A 23,073-nucleotide genomic window follows, 5' to 3' on the forward strand; every position below is an offset into this window, starting at 1 on the left:
AATGGGAGCAAGAGAGGTAAGATCACATTTATTTCCACTCATTCCATATTGGACTTGAGGACTCTGTGTATTGAGGACAGACAATCATACTCCAGGGTTAACATAGGCTCCATACTGTACTATGAAAAATAGCCATTTTCCTTGTGCTTCATCGACTTCATGGGACTCTTCCATCATCTTCCCAGGTCAGCTGAGTAGGGTGGCCTGTGATAATAACCAGTGAATCCCAAGTCTGCATATTCACAGCATATTTTCTTTTACTGGACAGGGTCCATTGGTCCTATGTGAGGATCCATGTTGGTGATCAAGCTCAGTACACCCTTGGCTAATGGTACTGGTAGAGGACCTGTAGGTGAGAAAAGCACATCCATATTTAGAATTCACTTTCATTGCACTGAAGGTGAATTGCTGTCCCTTTAAAGGTAGAAGGGGCTAATTGTCAACGTACTCTTCTTGGTAATGTATATACCTGGTAACACACACAGGGCACAGTATTGATCTCTACTGCTGGCATATTGACCATCTGACAGTGGCAGTAACTAGATGGCATTCATTGAGAAGAGTTCAGGTTTCTGTCTCATGCAGATATACTATTCCTTTTGTCAGGTAACTCCATTCCTAAGTCTTTTGTGTAAGAACTAGAGCTACCAATGAGCAGAGTCTGCCACATCAATAATCAAGTCTTCCATTGTTTTTGTTGAAGCTCAATGGAAACATAAGCAACAATAAATTATGTTTACATAAGGTATCCAGAGTAATGATTGTATATATGAAAACTGATCACAATTTGACTTACTGATACACGTTCAGATGACAGCATGCCTTTGGTGTGTGTAGTCTTCAGAACATTTACAATTAGTCCATTCTTAGAAAACTTTAAATATACCATGTACCATTATTAACCATATTCATTGTGATGTATATCAGAACTTTGGGACTTAGCCATCTTACAACTGGGCATTTCTACTCTCTGGTCAATATCCTTCTATCTTATCCACCCCAGTCCTGGGCAAATACCATTCTACTCAGTTTCTATGATTTTTTTTTTTTTGGTCTTTTGATTTTGTTTCTTTAAGATGGCTTCAATGACAAATAATATCTTGGGAGTGACATAATACATATAAATTTACACTGCCTGGCTTGAATGAACCCACAGATTCTCGTTCCCTAACCATCTTGTTTCCTTGCTGCTGACTTTCAAATACTTCTTGAGTTTCCAAACAATCAGAGAATTTTGAGATGCATGTTGTCCTTGTTTTTCCACAGTGAAGAGTCACATGGAGACAAAGATGTCTAAGTTTGCTGTTTTATGACTTTTTGTGTTGCTGTGACAAATGCCAAGCAGGCTAACTTAAAGAAGGAAGGATTTGTTTTCTCTTAAAGTTTCAGGGAAGCTTCAGAGCAGACATGGCAAAGCTGCCTGTTGGTGACACAAATTTGCACAGTTACAGTGGTATCTGCTTCTGTGTGGCCTCATAAGCAGAGAACTTCACTTCTACTTATAGAATATGCTCTCCTCACAATCCAGAGAGCCTATTAGAAACCTGTTGATTCCTTCTCAGTGATGGGAGGTGTGCAATGCAGTGATACTTACTTCATGTTGAATGGGAAATTCTCACACAGCCAGAACACGACATCCAAGGATTTTGAATGGTACGGGAGGTTTCTTGACTTTTGTTAGATCTGTCTCCAAACTTCAAGAATATGTATGTGTGTGTTACTAAAATTTCCAACACTCTTATCACTTCTTAGTCACTCAGTCTAACTACCATGTTCTCATCAATATAGGGGCCAGGCAATTTCTGAAAAGTGTGAGGGTTATCAATGTGGTTCAAACCCTTTGTACTGCAATGTGATGAGGAGAGGGAAGTTAACATAGACATGAAGACAAGATTATACACACATATTCTTATCCAGTTGAAAAGAATGTGGACTATGCCTGATCTTAATTTTTAGTAAAATTACAAAAGAATACAATGACCAGATCAAGGACCATACATAATAATATAAGCCTTTATTAATCAGCTCTAACAAAAACACCATCACTGGCCTTACTGTTACATTTGAGGTGACTTCTTGGTTGCATTTTAACAGTATGCAGTCATACATAGTCTTTTCCTGATTTGATTTTCAAGCCAGGACTTTAAGCGTCCACTTGGAAGAAGCTAGCAAAGGAACATATCAAAATAACTAAAAGTCTCCTCAGCTGTGACCCTACAAGTCAGTGTTTTGAAACAATTATTCCCACCTTTCTTCTGTTATTTCACTTTCTGTCTCCAATCACTATCGTCAATTAGAAGTCTGCGGAACATCTCTATCATGCGACCTTGCCTCTGCACAGACACCTCTGAGCGCCTCAGTGATCCTGACTCTTCTGACAGGCATAATTATTATCTTGAGAAACTGTCTTTTGGACTCCCTACAGAAGTACCTATGAACCTTCCAGTATTCCAAAATGTACGCATGGTTAGTGTGCCCCTTTCTTGTAGGACTTTAAACAAATTATTTTTCTTCTCCTTTCAGAATATCCAGGTGAATCTATTTCATTTTTCACGGACCATGCTTCTAGGAAATGTCCAAAGGCTATCTTAAAATGTGGTGATTCTGTCTTCTAAGGTTCTTTGTTGGATAGATAATTAAATCCTGTGCAATGCTGCTCTTTTATTTACTGTTTCTTTTCAACTTTGTAGTCCAGCCTCTCTGATTCAGCAAGCTCAGGATCCAGACCTTGTGTATATGATTTTGGTGTCTATTGGTTCAGAATTAGAGGCCCCACCATTACTTTGGAATGTAGACCACTTTCGTTCTTAGCAGATTCTGGCCCTTCCCAAACTGGGTTGTGTGGAGACTTAATTCAGTTACTGGCTTGGAAGATATTATTTAGACAGTGAGGAAGGATGTTTCTTTACTTCCACATCACATTCAGACAAAGAGTGATGTTGACTTTGAACAGGGGTAAACGTAGCTGTAAAGATCCAGAGCTCAGGAAATGATAGGGAGATTCATGGTGTTTCGTTGCATCGGATCTGCTGTTCTCAGTCCAAGCAGAAGCCCTGGTGTAGCACAGCTGCCATCATGACACTTGCTTTTAAAGGTTTGAGTCTCATGTCAGCCTCAGGGACTGGGCACAGCTTTCTCTGCCCTCAGGCCATAAAAGCTCTGAGTCTTTCATAGTTGTCAAAGTGGCTAACTTATTTTTCACACTCACCCTTTAAATGGTAAATAATTATTAAAAGCCTTTTCTTTCTTCCTTTTAAACCATCTAATGCCTAACCTTTGACCATAATTTTAATATTATTTGTGTTTGTTTGTTTTATAGAGTGTCTTAGTAGATAAATCCAGCTGCTGTTTAACTTCCTATATAGTCCAGGGCCATATTTAAAGTTTGATCCTCTTGTCTCAATCTCCTAAGTGCTAAGGTTGTAGTTGTGTGTATCACACCAAGGAATAAATATGGTAACCCTAATAGTTTTTCTGCAGTAGTTGGCATACACACAATAGTGCTTTCCATTAATACTTGTATTGTTAATCTCATACTCTGTAACAAGCCACCTTCTAATTTTATTGTCTTTAAAAATGTTAACAAACATCTGTTATCTCCCATAACTTCCTGAGTTTCTGCCTCAGCATGTCAGTGGCTGGTCATGTGTCTTCCAGAACTGCACTCTTAGGAAGTTTGACCAATGAAGGAATATTTCAAAGGTTTGCTGTATGTTGAAATCTTGTTTTAAGATCTTCTTAACCACCCTCTTGATATGGTAGAAGGCTTCTGGAAGACAAAGTAACCAAAAATTCCAAGGTGGGAATTTTAGTGTATCGATAATATAGCCTCAGAAGTAACTCAGTGTTCCTTTGGCAGTGTTTTGTTAAGTATTTAGAGCGCTGACTCAGCTTGGGAAGGAATTACTAGAAGGCATGTATGCCAGGAAGAAGGCTTACTGTCTGTTTCAGTGATACCTGCTTCAGCACAGCATTGGAGTTTTTACTACCAATGAAAATGTCCACAGTTATAGCACTGCTGCAGGTCATGACTGTACATTCTTCTGAAGCAATCTTAACGGGGTCTTTATTAACAACTGATGGTTAACAATCTGGCTCAAAAATTATATTTTGAGTTTGTATGCTTGGACCAGTCCTGGTGCTGGGAGGTAGTCACAAAATTGACACTAAGTAGATTAGGGACACAGGAAGAAAAATCAAATAGGACAGCTGAGCTTCTATGTCATTTCATCAGTGATATTGACTGATTCAAGAGGAAGCATCTTTTAGGTGGGCTAAATTAAGGCAAGGGAGCAGGACACTTGTAGTACACTATCGAGCAGTTATTAAGTAGACAGATACATGGAAATCCATCTATCTATCATCTATTTACCACTTATCTATTTGTCATCTATCTATCATCTATCTATTGGTTGATGATCAATCAATCTATCATCTATCTTTCTTTCTTTCATCTATCATCTATCTATTGATCTATTTATCATCTATCTATCTATTATCTATCTTTCATCTATCTATTATCTATCTATTTATGTATCTATCTATCATCTATCGATATATCTTTCATCTATCTATCTTTCATCTATCTATCTATCTATCTATCTATCTATCTATCTATCTTTCATCTATCACCTATATGTTTATCATCTTCCTATCTACTTTTCTACTAAATATCTATCATCTAACTAGCTCTTATTGGTGGACTGATTGATTTATGAATCCATTCATCTAACCATTTCCAGAATTTCTCTAACTTTCAGCACCTTTTTTTATTATTTCCCAAGCTGTAACTTAACCTTGTCCTAGCACCTTTGTGATCTGAACTGCAGCTACCTCTCCAAATGCCTCTCTGTTCACACAGATGTCACCTAAGGAGATAACCCACACCTTCCCACACCATCTTCAGACCTTTTATTTTCTGTTACTGCTGTATCATCATTCCTAACTCTCCTTATCAGGATATCACAATAGACATATATTAAGTTGCTCCATTTTTATCTTCCATAGTGCACGATACTTTATGTACTGTCAGTTTTTTTCTAATTCTAAAATTTATCCCCAGTGCCTAGAACTGTGCCTGATATACAGAATAGACACAGAAAGTATTTGTGAAATAAATTGGTAAATTTATTATCTATAGATTCATAGTATTAGCAGACATTGCACTGATAGTCTTTGTTAGAGATGTTTGTGGGTTCTGATTTAATAATAAGCAAGAAGCCACAGAACACTTTACATCTTCTCTGAGTTAAATTTAGCTCTAATATTAAGACAAGGCAAGCATTCTGTTTCCTAAGTGGCCTATTTCCTTCTGCATTGACATCCACTTTGGAATACCTATTGTGCTGTGAACTTTGCTCTTGTGGAAGCCATTCTTTGGCAGTACATCAACATAGAATCCTTTACGGATAAACAAAAGGACTAAAAAGGATATGGATAACTGCATTTCTTTTCAACACTTGGCAACAAGATTCCCATGACTTATCTGACCTCAAGATTCTCAGTACATGTGTTCTCCCCCGACCCAATTAAGCCAGTGGCTTGTACATGTTGCTTGGCAAACACCAGACCACTGTACCATGAAGCTGTTACCTGCAGACCCAGCTTGTTCTCGCCATGACCACTCTGACAGTCAGCTTTGTCTCGGCTGTTCTCTTTGAATAGTGAATGCCAGAGGAAACGAAGATAGGCAAAGTTACTAAAAATCACATACTCTTTGTCACTATCATCTTTGTGATCGTTTGGTGTATGATACATGGTCAATCCCGCTGTTCCTGTAGAGGCAAATTCAGTGGTGTGACCTCAGTGTCTGCCTCAACTACCATCCAAAGTCACAAGCTATCATCATTCTTTAACATCTAAGGGATACCCTAGGGAATCGATTAACAAAGAAAATACTAGTGTTTGCTAGGTTAAGTTCAGAAATAGTTAAGAGTTCTCAGAACTTGCTATTTTCAACTTTTCCATATTTCTGTATCTAACCAGTTAAACTGTGTTACTAGATGGTAATCTCCATGAGGGATGGATTCACTTCTGTTTTTTCACTTTTTTTCCTGAAACAACTGGAACTTTTCCTGGGTGTGTTGACTCTTGATATGTCTTTTTATATATGCGAGACAGAATCTTTTCTGCTTCCTAAGTGCTGGGACCACAAGTGTGAGCATCATGTTTCTTAAAAGAATTAAAAGGTCTGTGTCTCCTGCTCATGCATACTTGGCTTCTCTTACAACTGTCTAGTTAGAGTGTTGTTGGTTTTCCTTTCTACAGAGAAATAATATAAAACTTGTATTCCTGATTTCAGAGGCTATCAAAAGGTATCTTACTGAACTGAGGAGAAACCTCAGTTAGTAAAACACTCATCTGGCAAGCATGAGGACCCCATCTTGAGTCTCAGAACCCATGTGAAAATGCTGGGCACCGTGGCCTGCCTATAACCCCATTGCTGTGAAAATGGAGGCAGACGGACAAGTCTTTCTGTCCAGCCAGTTTAGCCTACTTTACAAGCCTCAGGCCAGTAAGAAACTCCCTCTCAAAACTTGGTGTATAGTGCCTGGTGCCTGAGGAACAACACATGATGTTGTCCTCTGCCCTCCCCCACACATGTATACACACACACACACACACACACACACACACACACACACACACACACTCATGTCTTACTTTCCTCAACCATGATTTGAGATTTCAAGAAACATGAGGTTTTCATCATTTCTGAAGCTCTAGGGAAATCTGATTTTGTGTCTTCAGTATGCCTGGTATTTGACTTTTTTTTTTTTTTTTTTACCATTAATTCATTCTCTCTATAAATGTTTGTGGAGATATATTTTATATCAAGGATTAATTTACTTAATTAAACTTTCCAGTAAAATTTTCCCATTAGTCTCCCAATTCTGTTGAAATGGCTTGACACTGGACTAGTAAATTCACCCACCGAATGTTACAGCACAGGCAGTGAAGGTGTTTCTGAGATCAGTCAGTCAACAGAGGTGACCTCTGGAGGAAATCCAGCTGACCCTAAGGAGTGAAGGATGAATTGGGGTTCTCCAGCAGAGCAAAGTGCCCTTGGTAAAGCTCAAAGGTTCCAGTTACATGAGAAACTTGGTATGATTTTGTTTTGAAAGTCAACTGAGAGGCAACAACTCTGAGAACAACAAACAGAGGATATATCAAAGCTAGAGACTGGCAAGATCCAAGTTACATGGATCTGAGTTTAAACTTGGACATAACTAAGAACCCACTAAATAAAGGAGAAGAGAAGATCAGAACTGACTGGAAAAGTTGCATAAGCTTGCTGGCTTCAATGAGAAGGACCAGGGATAGTTTAGGAGCCTATTGAAATTCTTCTCGTGAGCAGCCATGGTGAGCCAGGGCTACTGTGGTATCTGTTAAGAGAAGGAAGTCTGAGCAACATGGGGTCTAAGAGATAGAATTTGCTTTCAGAACTTGCTGAAGAGTTGAATTTGGAATATAAAGGAGAGGATGCAGTCAAGAATCACTTCTGCATTTGGGTTAATGCAATGGGGACCAATGGAGGGCACACACAGCAAGGAGCACACAGCTGGCCGAGAGAGGCAAACACCTGCTTGGTGAGATCCCAGAACTGTGAGTATTGCCATATGCTTAGTGAAATCTTTAGGATTTGAATCTAAAGGAGACTAAAGGAGATCATCTTCCCAGGCCATGTCTTCACAAACAGTGCAGAAGCATGGTGATTCAATCCCGGTCTGTTTCTAGAAAGAAGTTGCTAGCTCTTACCCTGTAGAGCTCCTTATGGACATCTCCCCATTCTTCTAACATAATCTGCTTCCTATCCCATGACTGGCTGAAAGTTCTCAGAATATTGATATTTATTAGAACTGACACTGAGCTTAGAAAATGAGAGCAAACACATCATTGGAGGAAATTCTGGGACAATCTGCAGTACATGATTGAGAAATAGCCAAGAAATGCTGTTGGGTCTTAGAACACTAAGGAAATAGAGAGCTGGATAACAACAGAATTGCTGCTGTGCAGGGCAGAGATGCATGCAAGGTGAAAATATCAGGGGCACAGACAACTGAAATTCCAAGGAGTAATGCCTTCTTTAAGGATGCGTAGGTAGCAGATGTCATGATAAGGAGGGAGAAAAGAGCCCCTTTTCCTGGGAAGAAAGGGAGCGGGAGAGTAGATATAGGTTAGTACTTTGCTTTACATTGTGTCCACTAAGTATAGTTGAGTTCCGCACGTTTCTTTTGTCTTTCTTAGATACAGACTATATTAGATTCTACACTAGACAAAAGCTGATGAACAATGCTCACTCTTCTATGTTCTTTGATCACAGAATAAAGCATTTCTTCCAGTTTCTTCCTCTTCAAAATCAGTTCTGAGTAAGGTTGTATTCAGTGGACCCACTTAACGTCTGTCTCAGATACTCTCACAAAGACAATTTTCATTAAGTGATCTGATGAATACAGTTTTCTAATATACATTGAACAGAACTTTGTGAAATTATGTGTCATTGGTTCTTCAGACCATGCTGGATAATCCTATCTACTGTATCTCTAGCCATTAAATAGTCTTGTCTTATCCACAAATTATATTAAATATTACTAGCATTTTTCAGATAACCCATCAGCTCTGCCACACTCATCTGCGTCGTTTAAGATTTTGCTGTTCTCCTAAAATAAATATCTGTGAATTAAATGCCACACTTCACATATGATTTGATGAGCTCAAAACTCCGTAAGGCTACAACTCTGTTACAGCTAAAGCACTTTCTAGAAAGTTCTTGAAATTATGTTTCTATATATTCTGAAATAAACAGTTTCTTAGAAAAATATAGCATACAACATTTTTCTTTGAAATAAAGTATTATCACTCAGTGAAGTGAAAACATATAGTAATATGAGTAATGATACTAAATTACCTCTAGCTACTTGTACCTTAGGTTTTATGTGTTTCTAATAGCTTAGCTACAAGATATTAGTTCTATATTGAAATGTTAAGTATTAGAACTTTGAGAGAAGTGTAGGATGGCAGAGCTGGAAAGTGCAGCAGTCCTTGGAGGTGGAGTGAGGGCTGCATTTCTGAGTCAATGAGAACACTGGGTGGGTTGTCTAGGTTGTGGGGAGATTAGTATCAGCAAGAACAGTAAATGCAAGATAAACAGCTCTGGAAAATGATTAGTTTGTAGGTGCCTCTCTGTGCTGAGAGTGCATCTGCCAGGGATGCTTGGACACTGTCTAGGACTACTGTAGGGAGTGGAGAGTGCATTTTGCTGCTCATCTGGTCATAGGGGACTACAATGACCAGTGAAGATAAAAATGCGACAAAAACATTAAAACTCCCAGTGATGAGTCATGGTCTTCTGGCCAAGAACTGCTCTAGCACCTTCATATATCAGATGAGGGGAGAGGTTAGTACCTGATGGCCATGCTTCTTAAACAGGAGCACTAATGATTTATTATGACATTTCATTTTCTTCTTTCTTTGTGTGGGAAATGGAGAAGCAGAACTGAGAAGTTTTTTAAAACAGTTCTAGATGACTCCAGCAGAAAAGCCTGACATGCACACCCCTTTCTGCAGATCTCCATTTCCAGCTATGCTGAGCCCTGCCAGTTCCCAGCAGATCCGCCCTGGCCTGGCAATCAGTGCATGTGGTAAGTGATCGTGAGCCATGCTTTGTACAGAAAAGCATTAGCTTTGGCAGATGCTAAAAGTCAGTTCTGCCAGGACAAGAGTCTGCCCAGCTGTGCTAGCATGAAGGCATTCATCATTTTCTCACCGGGTCTCTGGGGCAACCCTTTCTAGGGAGAAAAGCTCTAAGCCAAAAGAAAAAAGAATGTAAGGCACCTTGTACCTTTGCTGGTTTGTCTTAGAGATAGTCTCAAAGGCTGCAGGTTTGGGTTAGCTTTCACAAAATCACAATGCTTAATCTCATTAGGGTTATCAAAACTGTTATGCATTATAAACCCTCCAATCAAGGCAGTGGGAACCAGGGTTTCTATTTAATACGAAGAGAAATGGTGGAAGTGAGCGATTGATATTAACACAATGATGGGAAAAAGTGTCCAGAGGTGCTGCTCACATATCTCATTTTACAGCATCTTAAAAATTCAATAGAAAAGACTCTACTAACAATACCACTCCACACTGCTCATTATTGTTCTCGGGCATTCCTAAAGTTCTAAATGCAAACTTCACAATAAAAATGCTCTATAAATACAGACCAGCAGTGCACACAACTGTTTTTCTCCTTTAAAAAACAAAAGCATACAGTGTTAGTCATGAGTCATATAATATCACTTAAACAATTTCTTTGAAATGTACATATTCATGTTTAAAAGATTAAGCCTAAGTAAATGAAGTATTATTTGGCATTAGAAAATGTTCGCAGTTAAGTGAGAAAAGGATGTGAATAATACTCACTGAACAGCCACTGCCTTTGTGATGTGCGATCTTTAGGACTGCTATGTTTTGCCCAACATGTGCTCTGTCTTATTTGTAAAAGCATTTTGGGGGAAACAGTATTTTCTTCCAAAGATCACATAAAGTTCTAAATTTTCTGATACATATTTGTCTGTTATTTTTTATTTTATCACTGGCAATTTTGGCATAAGTACATTTAGAAATGACTTTAAATGGTAGGAAGTCACTACCATATCCTCTCCCCACTGCCGACCATACCAAATGAACAGACAGATAAAACTCAAACATACAAAATATGGGCAGCCAGGCCTTGAAGAAAGATTTCAAACAAGTTTAGAAAAAATATTTCCTTTCTGTTTCACTTATATGGGAATGAGAACCAATCTATAATATTAAAAACAAAACAAAACAAAACAATTACATTGTTTCCCTAAGACTATATCATTATTGTGCTATAGAAAGACATAACGAATGAATAGTTTTTTGCTTAATGATTTGATGCTAAAATACTTCATCATTACCCTTTTGGTTTAACAGTCTGAATTTTAAATGATTCAAATGTCAGTGATGAAATTGGAGGAGAAAGGATGTTGTTAAGGGGATGCAGGGGTGACTTTGTGGGTAAAAGTGCTTGCTGCTCTTCCAGAGGACACGAGTTCGGTTCCCAGCTCACAGCTACCTGCAGATCCAGCTCCAGGGCACCTTCTGCCCATCCAGGCTTCCTAAGCATCCACACATACATTCCATACACATGTGCAGGCAGACACATGTACACATAAAGAAAAAATTTAAAAAGAACATTGTGTTATTTTTAAAACTATTTGTGAAAAGACTGGCTTTTCAAAAATTATGCTTCGATAAAATTCATTTTTCAAGATGTTACACAGAATTCCTTAAAACTTGTTGAGACATAAAAATTGAAACTTTAAAAGTTTCAATTTAAAAATTGAAAAAAAATTAAAGGGCAGCATGATCTATAGAGTGAGTTCCAGGATAGCCAGGACTACACAGTGAAACCTTGTCTAGAAAACCTGAAACAAACAACATACAGACAAAAAATTGAAACTCAAACTAAAATATTGATAGTGGCAAGTTAAAATATAATTTATATATTCTATTTTTACAAGGCTGCAAAATGTTTTATCTTATTACATGTTGTTAATTTTCATTATTATAAAAACTGGTGCAGTATTATTAATATGTAGTGAGGCAATCATAGCTGAACCATAAAGGATAGATTTTTTATAGTGTTTTTTTATTCAGAATCTGCAAAGACATGAGCTTACATTTTCTTTCAATTCTTTAAGATGATTATTGAATTGACTCTCTTAGATGATAATGCTGCATTCTTTCAGATCTGCTCCCACTAAACAATATTCACCAGAGAAAGAAAGAACAATTAGAAAAGAAAGATTTAACTTTTCAAGTATAGTAAAATGGTCAAATGCTTGGAACAGAAACAAATTATAAAAATATGTCTTCATTGAGACAGTTTCTGCCCAACAGCCAAGGCTTTATGTTTGATGATGACTCTTTCATAAACCTTAGTTTACTTTTAAAAACTCTCCTTTCTAATGTAAGAAAGCTGACGGAGCAAGGACTTATCTTACGAGTTTTCCCACTAGACACTTTAAAATTCCATCATACACCTTACAGTTTAGGAATGTACAGTTGAAGCTCACAGCTAAACATTGCTGGATTTTGTTTTGAAAAGCAGTCTGTGTCTATAGAGTGCAAGCCACCTGCATGTGAATTCAAGTCCAACAGAAAAAGTTTATTCCTAGAGGCTTCATTTGGTTGGAACAGTACAAACGTCAAAGTTTCAGGGGCACATAGAGCACATCAAGGGGAACAAAGGCAAGAAAGCGCGGGAAAAGCAAGCATAGAAGAGGAAGGAAGCCAGCTGAAGTCTGTCGTGCTTCCCACCGAGTGGTGCCTCCTTCCCAGTCCTGAAAAAACATATCTGCAGAGGAGATTCTGTGGAGAAATCTTACTGGAAATAGTTGATAGTTGATTAAATTATTTATTTTGCCTTGGATGGTTAGTGACTTTTTAATACCCCATTTCTTGGCTGAATAAATAAAGAATATCTTGCTATAAATTCAATAAAGATTATCTTCGTAAATAAAATGATGAGCCGTTTTGAAAGTGATACTGTAATAACACGTGTATGTTTGAAGAGTAGAGTTGACATTTTGGAGAGCTGATTCATCCCTCATGCTTATTGCTTAGAAACAATCTGAAGACTTTTGTTTGCATTCTATATATAATTCCTACAAGACAAAAACTATTCTTTACTGTTTCCATTTTACAGTGGTTTATTTTAATAAACCCCTAATGGAGCCTGGGGATGTCGCTGCTGCTCTGTGGTATCAAGTTTTCCTTAATTGTGTAAAGTTCTGGTTCTTTACATAATTCCCAACACACACACACACACACACACACACACACACACACACACACACACACACACACAGAGAGAGAGAGGGGGGGGGCACACACCAAAACAACAACAAAACCCCAATCAACTAAGAACCTTCATTGAACAATAGGATCCTTAATGAACAACCTTGTAAAGTTGTGGCATTTGCGGAGAAGTCTATTTATGCAGCTATGTGGGGCATAATATGCTCCCCCCACCTCAGGACAATAGTTTAAAATCAATGCTTCAAACCGCAGGGGCAAAGGAGTCCTCAACTAGGGAGTTCTACATAATTCATGGATGTGCTCAGAAATAGCATTTCCACACTGAAGTCAGAAGCAGCTGCTGAGAAAAATGGCTTTTCAAATGGAGCCAACGCAACAATCCTATTGTTGCAGGTCCATTCTGAGCATTGTGCACAATGACAATGCAACATTTGTATATGTATGTTGGTTTGGGAGGGAAGATTGGGAAGACTTACAGCATATATCACCACAAATATAGAGACACTTTCTAGAATCTTAGGCAGAGATTCCCTAATCCACAAAGAAGGACGACATAAAAACAGATTATCGCCTCACCCCGCCCCATTTTAATTTCACAAATGGCATATCTAGACGTATTATCAGGAAAATAGTTCTTAAGGATTCTTGGGAATAAATATGAACCTCATTAGAGTCCAGGAAGGTTGCTCGGCTTCCTTGAATTAAACTGTGATGCAGAAGTGAGTTACTTGTTGCTTGAAGGTCTATGCTACAAGTGTGAAATTGAAAATGGAAGTCATAAAAGCCCTACTAGTAAAACACTCAAATGAAAGAAGTTGTTCTCAAATCACTTTGGAAAACAATAACTGAATAAGTAATTGCACTCATTTGACTTCACACTGGCACCTTGTCATGGCAAGAATGGCCCACTCACTCCCCGGGCCATGGAGAAATTACATGAAGACACTGCTCACATTTACATTAACATTGGATTTAGGCACAAAACAACAACAAAACCCAACAAAACAAAACTAAATTTTCTTTCCATTTACAAAAAAATAATAACACTAAACTAAATGTTTTTAAAATAATTTAATAACATCTTAGGTTAAGTAATTTTTTTTGAGACAAGGTTTCTTTAACTTTCTATTATTTTCTATTATTTTTAGAAGTAAAAACATGGAACACTTCACAAATTTGAATGTCATCCTTGTGCAGGGAGACAGGTTTTCTCTGTGCATGGTCCTGGAAGTCCGTTTGTAGACCAGACTGGCCTTCAATTGAGATCCACCCTAACCTCCCCACCCCCACCCTAGAATGCTAGGATTAAAGGCATGTGTCACCGCTGACAGGTTTAAGTAATATATTCTTAAAAGTACATTTGCACTAAACTTTTAAGGTTATTTAAATTAACTTATTTTGATCCATAGTTAATTAATTCTGCATAAGTTAGAAAAATAACTGTTTTTAAACATTAAGAAAAATTAGCTTCCTATTTCAAAAAGCTCTGTGAAAATTTCCAAATTTGCAAATCAATCTTCCTATTCAAACATGAAGGTAGAAAAAGTAGATGATATAGATATTTTTAGATGTTGAGAAACCTAAAATATTTTATATTATTGAATGATAATGCAGACTATGTAGCAAGTATTTCTAGTCAGGGTTAAGATAAGCTTCTTTTATTTAATCAACAGTACATTTTAAAATGTACATACAGTGATGACAGATATATCACAGATGAATCATAAGCATTATCTTAGTAACAAAGTTCCTTAAATGAAAACTCTTAACCTATATTTTTATTAATATCAACTATAGACTTTGAAATTTTGTGGAATAGCATTTTCTGTAACAATCCCTTAATTCTTCACTTCTGTGACTTCTAGCTGAATTTTATTAATAAAAATTCATTTACTTGCATGTCTAGTGGATACTATGTTTTGTCCTATACTCTGGATGAACACAATAAAACAAAAGTCCCCTTTTCCATTAATTGCATCATCTTTCTCTTAGGTCAAGATTTTTATAGTTTGAATGATTTTCTGTCAGCATATGGGTTGGAGAGAGAACAATTTTTACCAGTGAATTTTATTAAATAAATTTTCTTCCATGCTCTCCCAAACAAAAATATTTAAGCTTGCCATGGTCAGTCCATCAAAAAGCTTTTCAAAACAGATGTGTGTGTATACGTCTGTGTGGATATGTGCCTGTGAGTGCAGGTGCCTAAGAAGCCAGAAGGGGGCATCAAATTCCCTGAAGTTGAAGTTCCAGACTGAGCGGCCTAGAGTGGGTGCTGAGAACTGAACTGAGGTTGTCTACAAGAACAGCAGAGTTCTGAACCATAGAGCTGCCTCTCAAGCCCCAGGGACCTTCTCATTTTTAATTTGAATTTTTTTCTTTGAGGAATGAATACTGGACAGACTTACATGAATACTTGACATGAATACTTGACTTCTTAATTCACAATGAGAGTTAATTCCCAACACCACCTTCCTCTAACTTGTATCTATGTATATACAAAAATTGCAAATTAGTAATATTCAAGGGGACTGGACCTCCCTTGACCGAATCTACCAGGCTGAGCTTAATCCCCAGGGGAGTCATTGCCCTGGAGGAGATGGGAATAGGGGGTGGATTGGAGGAAGGGTAGGGGGCGGGAGGAGGGAGGACAGGGGAATCCATGGCTGATATGTAAAATTAAATTAAATTATAAAATTAAAAAAAATAAAATAAAAAAGAAATGTAACTGCTCAAAAGCAAAAAAAAAAAAAAAGAAAAGAAAAGAAAAGAGAACTTTTAAAACATCCTTTTAAAATTGTGATTTTTCTTCTTCCTTTTTTTCCTATAATTATCAAAGGTATTGCTTTCTGTTTTCGTTGTTGTTTAATTTGGTATTAGTACACTACTCTAAAAGAACCTCTGTGTGGTAAGTAAGTCAAAGAAAGTCTTCCATAAAGTTATCATTTTAAGCCATGCCAAACCATGCCTTTCAACGAGTTGCAGTTCTTGGGTAAAAGCCACCATGTACTGGACTGAGTATACGTGAGCTGCAGGGATGTGGTCGGATCTCGCCTTGCCTGAGCATGTTATCTTTCTATTCTGACGGTGGCCTCCACTCACTCTGCATAGATGAGTTGTTTTATGTTTGGCACCCCAGAGTTCCTTACTCTCTGTCCTGACCACTGAGTATAGGCTTCCAGTGACATTCTTAGAAGCTCTCTTCAGTTACTGAGAAAGTGTGACACGAACGAAAAGTTCTTTCAAGTTTCTTCTCCTTAACTTACTGTCACCCCCCTGGAAACAGTGATGCTGCTTTCTCCTGTGCGGCCTCATTCAAGGCTCGAGACAGAATGGGCTGTGATCAGCTGGAGGTGCCCACCATCGGGCACAGGAACAGAAAGTTGGGCATCTCAGGTAGATGCAAAATTCAGTGAGTGGCCTGCTATGATTCGCCAAAATCAGAAAATGGTTTCGGGTTTTTTGTATGCCAATTTTAACTTATCTTTTATCTTTGGTTTAACTCTAGAAAAATAAACATATAAAATTTTATTTTAATGGTTTTAAAAGCCAGAGATAGGCAAAGGAACAGACCCTATCTCGGACAGGTATCAACTTTCCTTTGCCAAAAGCACAGCAAACATGAAGAATGTTGATTTTGTTCTGCACTTTGGAAACACTGGTTGATAACTGGCAGCATCTTAAGCCTGAGCTCAGCTCTCTGCCATGAGTAGAATTCTGACTTTGGGTTTTAAGTTACTATTGACAAGAGAGCAAGGGCATAGTGAATTAGAAATAAGTCACTACATTCAATAGCGAGCGATTCCCTGTTGGTTGCGGAGAATTTTGATGAAGGCTGTGCATTTTCCAATGTCTGCTTACAGTGGACTCAGTGACGGTGAAGCTGACTCTGTCTGTTGTTTGTTGGTTTTGACCCTTTTTACCCTTCAGCTTAGGCACTTTTTTCATAAGATTCTCACAGGGGAGATGTTGTCCTCTTCATTTCCACATACCGACTTTTGACCCATGCTAGGACCTAAGGGATCATCCAAATGTTCCATAACCTTTAATGTTAGGACTATTTTCTACTCTAGGGAAAGGTGACAACTACTTCTCAGTGAAGACAAGACAGCAGTTAAACTCAGTCAGCCCTACCGTGGAATTGCAGCCTTGTCTTCACTGAGAAGCACTGGTGAGAACATTGTCTTTGGAAAGCAGCCTGCCATTTAATTATATCCACACAGCTCAGGGGAGATGGGCAGTGGACTTCACAAATCCTTTCATATGCACATAGTTCACGGTTTCTCATCAATAGCACATGTTCAGATGCACTGGCCCACAAATGTGTCTGATTATTGGCCCATCAATTTCACTCATACCAAATAAAGTAGTTTAACTTTATTATTTACATGATTCTTAAAGTATGCAGGCCATTGACCACACAAATAAACATGTGCCTTTGGATCTGTATAAAGCCTAATGTTTATGAACAGGGATCTTTGTGTTTTTAACAATATCTGGCACATTGAAAGAAAACTCTTTGTTAAAACATGGAGCCAGGATAATTGTGTGCTTTGTGATCTGTGGTGGGCAGGAACCCCAACTTCTACTCTTCAGGCAGAAGAGTAAAAATATCTGTTGATAAAGTTTGACATTTTCTTTGAATGATTGGGTCAGTTGCTGTATCTACACCTCACAGTTCTTAGAATCCCAGATTCCCTGTTACAAAGCAATGTGATTCTGATTACATTGCTGAAATCTAGGCATAATCCTGTGCTCTATAAGTACATCTACCTCTCATTTCCTTTTTTAACAAGCAGTGTTACCCCTACCCATCTTATTCACCTGCAGTGGCAGGGAAGATTGACAGTCCTGTGAGTTTTGGTGAAGGATCATTCCTTCAGGTACAATGTTCTGAAGTTGGGGAAAAATCAGGGTGTATAGAAATGAAGAAAGAGCTTTCTTAATGCACGTCTGTGACTCTTCTGCTTCAGGCTTTAAATTTGTCACCAGCAAGTTTAGTTTGAAAGACAATATAATGCACACCACAGAAAAGAACTTGACACAACACAGTCTCTGTCCTGCCTGATATTATGCATGAACTGACTCTGATCCCTAAACTGTCTTTCCCCAGCCTACTTCCAACACAGCTTCTAACAGCTTTCTCCCACTCCAGCATTCTCCCTTGATTATTTATCCACAGACAAACCTTAAAGGTGACTGTAGATGGGTAGAATTTATTCTATTTCTCGTTCTAGCTCCTTCTAGAATCCCCAAATGCTTCTCACTACATTCTAATCAGCTCCTTGTTGTGACATTAAAAGCCTGACATGATCTAGGCTGTGCCATTTTGACTCAGGACAATCCTCATTACTCCTCCTGTTTCATATTGCATTCTATCCAGAATGGCTTCTTCCTGGAACAGTCTGAAAAAAAAAACTTGAGTTGGTTTTTTATCTCTTCCTGAAATACATGTTCCATGTCTCATCACATTAGCTACTTCTCACCTGACCATTGAGTCCTAGCTGGCCCTTTGTGTCATCTCAGAAAACCCTTCCTGGTACTTAAAGAAATCCTTTAGACTTTTCAACTACTCTACTTCATTTTTGTTCTTCATGGCATTTATGATTCCTGGCATTGCCCAGTTCCTTCGTCAGCTTATTTTTTTTATTTCTATACAAAATTATGTTCTTCCCAAGAATTTTGTGAGCCATAGCTTGTATGGCATAGCCAGCCAGCAGCCAGATTAGAAACCAAACCATGAAGTTTATCTAAGTTTTTCTAGTGACCAGAAAAGGCCTATGAATTTTTCCAGAGTCTCCATTGATCACAACTAATTCAGGGTCTGTCATCTTCATTCACTTATATTCATAATTGCCTTAATTATTGCCAGAGGCCTGAATTTATTTAATTTATCTTATAGCCTAGAGAGAGAACCTGAAACATGTTAGATATTTAATCAGTGTTGATAAAAATAATAGTCGTTTGATATTTTATTTTCAATACATTGCAAGTCTTATGCATATATAACTAGTAACTCTGCTAAAAGGAAAAAAACAGGTTTCTTAAGGGAAGAGTTAGCAAAGACACTTATCTCAGTGTAGCAAGCACATTAGCTTTGTGTTTGAATATGAGGGACTTTCAAACGAAGAGATTGAAACAATCCTGGGTGTTTTCCCAGAAGCCTCTTCCAAAGAAGAGATTTAAGGACATATTCATACACTTCGTTTGCAAGGCAGAGTTCACTTTAGGCGACGGTACAAAGGAGGGAAGATGTCACATTCCCAACTCTTATCCCACCCACACCTTCCCTCCTCCTCCTCCTCTGCACCTTTACCTTCCTGCCTATGGGATGTTTGCATGCCTGTGCTCCTTTTAGTTTCTCTTAGCCTCCCTCCCTCCCTCTCTCCTTCCTCCCTTTCTCCTTCCCTCCCACTCTTTCTCGTTCCCTCCCTCCCTGTCTTCCCTTCCTTCCTTCCTTTCTTCTAACTAATTTATTTGTTAATAATGTCATATATGTATGTAATAATTCTGGCCTCACTCCCCTCCTCCCATTCTCCTCCCACACTTCTCTTCCTATTAAGTCTCCATCTTATTTTCATGCCTTTTGTTTTTCTTTGTGATGTACTAGAATTAACTACAGCAGCCAGTGTGGGCGTTGGTGTGGAGTTGTCCACAGAAACATGTGTAATTCCTCAGTCGGTACATCACTGAAGACAATGACTTCCTCTACCCCAGTAGCCCTCCACTTCCAAGAGTTTCCCTGGGTGTGTATGTGTGGAGATGTGTGTGTGCGCATGTGCAGGTTCATGTATGGGCAATAGGACAAACTGATATCTTTCCTCAAAATTTTTGGAAAGTAAGGTAAACTCTTGCCTGGAGATTGACAAGGAGGTGAGACTGATTGGACATTAAGCTACAGGGATTCACCTGTCTCTGCTTTCTTATAAGTGGGTTTACTGACTTTTCTTCTGGGGTGGATTCTGGACCTCAAACTCGGGTTCTCAGGCTCGCAAATTAAGACTTTACCTGACGGAGCCCTTTCTGGTCCTTCCTTTCCGAGTTTCAGGGAGTTCAAATTTAATTCTAGTTTTCCTCATATTGTATAAAAGTACAAAAAAAAAAAAAAACAGTGTAAAGAGCAAAAACTGTGAAATTCAGGAAACAGAAAGGACAGATGGGCAGAGATTGTGTTAAGAACCAGGAGATCCTCAGAAGTTCCGAAAAGCTTTTTATCAAGAAGAGCAAAGGTCGTTGTCGGGAGAAGTAATAAAAGAAGAAGACTTTCTTTCATAAGCTGGAAGGAGGACTGAAGATGACGACTGCGTTTGCTCAGATGTGACAGCACTGCTCCCACTCTTTCCTGTCTCCAGGACAGCCTAGAGCCCACAACGAGAATACGTGAAGGCTATGACTACCAAATAACATTGAATTGGCGCCTTAAAACTACATTTTCAGTTGTGATGGATAAAACAGTGGCGTTTATTTCCTTGCCTGGTCTCACATCTCCATGACACAATTGCTTTTTCCTGAGACAGAACCCCAGTTTGTTCACTTCAGCTGGGGGAAGCAGAGGAGAAGGCTCCCAACTGGCCTACTGGTCTACCCTGCCTTGTACCCACCATCACAGTCTGATTCTCATTCCCTAAAATTTTAAGCAGGAAGAAAATAATATTTTTTCCTGTCTAGGAGGGTTCCCCAATATAAGGAAATTCACCCCAATTTTTTATTAATTGAAGGAGAGTGTCTCTTCCAAGGAAACATGAATTGCTATAGGAGCAATAGAGCTCACTCATGGGATACTTTCTAGCTTCACTACAGTCATAATGGACAAAGGATTGTGCTTGCTATGATTAGTTTAATATCATAAATTGGAGGTAATAATATGTATCTTGCAGTGTGGGCTTAAATATGATATATTAGCGGCTTCATAGGAAATATGTGATAGTTCATGATTTAAAAAAATTGTAGAGGTAATTCAAACTTGGTAAAAAAATAATAATTGCTCATGTGTTGAGAAGCATACTTTTTCAAAATATGAAATGATTTGCCCTTCTCTAAATTCTGACTCATGATGAGGGAAGCTATCCTCAGCCAGACAGAGGCCACATTAAGTAAAGTCGCTTTCGAAATGTGTTTCATTATATTAATAACAGGTTAAATATACGACTGAAAATTCATGGGCATACAGTCAGTTAAAACATCTAGAAAATAATGAAATGGGTTAACTGCCAGGTTACTGGCTTGTTCATGAATATAATGGTAAGAAACAGCTTGTTGCTTTTGAAAACAAAAGCTTTTACATTTAAAAGTATAAAAATCTGTTTGAAGTGATTTAAAAAATAGCCTACATGTGTATGTTGACTGTAGATATCGTCCATAGCTACTCTGGAAAATTCTCAATACGCATTTTTCTTTTGTAATATTAAGAAACTGTAAATTACATGTGCTGTATTTTATTAATATGTTTTTACTGTCACTTGATATGTGGAGATCAAATTTCAACCTTTTCCTGAATTTGCCAAACTAACTTTTAAGATCCTCTGAGGATAGAAATAGATTTTTTGTGTTTTTACTGAAATTGAAAGTAACATATTGTTTTAAAACCAAAGCAAGTAAGGAAACAAAAATCTCAACTTCTATGAAAAAGTGAAAAACAGCGAGCATGTGCGCACGCACACACACACACACACACACACACACACACACAGAGAGAGAGAGAGAGAGAGAGAGAGAGAGAGAGAGAGAGAGAGAGAGAGAGAGAGAGAGAGAAATCAATTTTAAGGCTCATCCCCAAGAGTAATTGCTACTTTGAAAATGATATACAGATATTTTCCTATGCAACCAGCCACAGGTTCTTCCTCTATGTTGAATTACTTAGGATGTTTTCAAACTTGCTATGAATTAAAATGCATCCCACATTTTCAGTGACAGCACGTATATGTTTATAATATTTTCAATGTCTTTCATCAAAGTCCAGCTTCATCCCTATACCTTTATTTTTACTGCCTTTTTTCTTTTAAACATAGTTTTTACTTTTCTAATTCTCTCTTATATTGAATCTCTAAATTTAGTTTGTCTGATTGTTTCCATAGCATTAATTCCCAGGGAGAAAGTGACTAAGTTAAAGGAAATTCACATTGTAAAGCTGGTTGTCCTATATTCCTTTTCTAACTGTCCTTTGGATGAGTGCTCTGCCTGTTGTGTGCCATCTTTCTGTTAACACAGAGCATCATGTTTGTTTCCAGTCTGTGCTTATTTACTCACGTGAAATTTGCCATCTTAACCTGCCTTTTGCTGTTTAGTGTTTAAGCATGACCAATTCTCACATGCATATTGACTGTGATTCTGCTTTAGCTGAGCTTGGAGTAACTTCATTTTCTTTTTTGACAGTTGTTAGTCTTTTCTTGAACTCACTCATAGCAGCATCTCAAATACTAATGCTGTGACTAGTCATTTGTGGATTCGCGTTTTTTAAATTCACTTTTAAAATTCATGATGTCCAATATACTTTGTCAAAAATGGCAAAGTTAGTGTGAGCAAAGAGGGCAGAGTATATAGAAATTAGGAAAGGGATTTGAGAAATATCCACAATCTCCTCATATACCACTTTATACAATAGTTAAACTACAAGAAGAAAGAGTAGAATTAGAACTTTAAAATGCTCCTGGTTGCTGACATTCTTAAATACTGGCCATGCTCTAACAGATGCCCACATCTCCCATGTGACTGTGTAGTGTCCACATACCTTTCTGTCTTGCATGTTCCACAGGGGCAGGCCAGTAACTTCTCAAGACGCCTCTGTGCTCTAGGTGAGAATATTTTTCCATTTCACACTAAACTTGGGTTTCTTGGGAGCTCTATTTCAAGGTTCTTTCCTGGAAATTAACTGATTGTGTCAACATTGCCTTCTTGACTAAATAGCTTTAAAGTGAAAGAATGGAGTCCTGGATTGTCTCTCTACATCTATGAACAAGATCAGTCAATCTGGCTTTCAAATTTTCCTAATAGCAAAAAGTCCACATCAATGTGACTATGAGTCACTGACTGAGCTTTAATTTCTTACTGCTCTCTTGTGGCCATTTAAATGAACTGTCCAAAGGTTTAAAAAAAAAAACCTATAATATTAATAGGACAATTATTTTCCAGGCAGTCATCATTTTGTAATGGAAGAAATTTATTGTCTTGATATTTGCACATCAAAGCCACAAAACAATTTATTTCTTCTTAGGCATTGTGATGGGGTTGCAAAATTCAAAA

At 38.0% G+C, this 23,073-nt stretch overlaps 1 long non-coding RNA gene across 1 annotated transcript; it reads right to left on the reverse strand.

Annotated features, from left to right (window-relative positions):
- On the reverse strand, nucleotides 1–22,804 carry LOC119088148. The gene is made up of 2 exons (XR_005091731.1): nucleotides 22,562–22,804; nucleotides 1–346 (listed from the first exon to the last, which is right to left on the reverse strand). It is a non-coding gene; the product is annotated as an uncharacterized LOC119088148 (long non-coding RNA).
- Between the last annotated feature and the right edge of the window lie 269 nt (nucleotides 22,805–23,073).

The sequence above is a fragment of the Peromyscus leucopus genome, chromosome 6 (genome assembly GCF_004664715.2).
Source record: "Peromyscus leucopus breed LL Stock chromosome 6, UCI_PerLeu_2.1, whole genome shotgun sequence".
Taxonomy (NCBI): Eukaryota; Metazoa; Chordata; class Mammalia; order Rodentia; family Cricetidae; genus Peromyscus; species Peromyscus leucopus.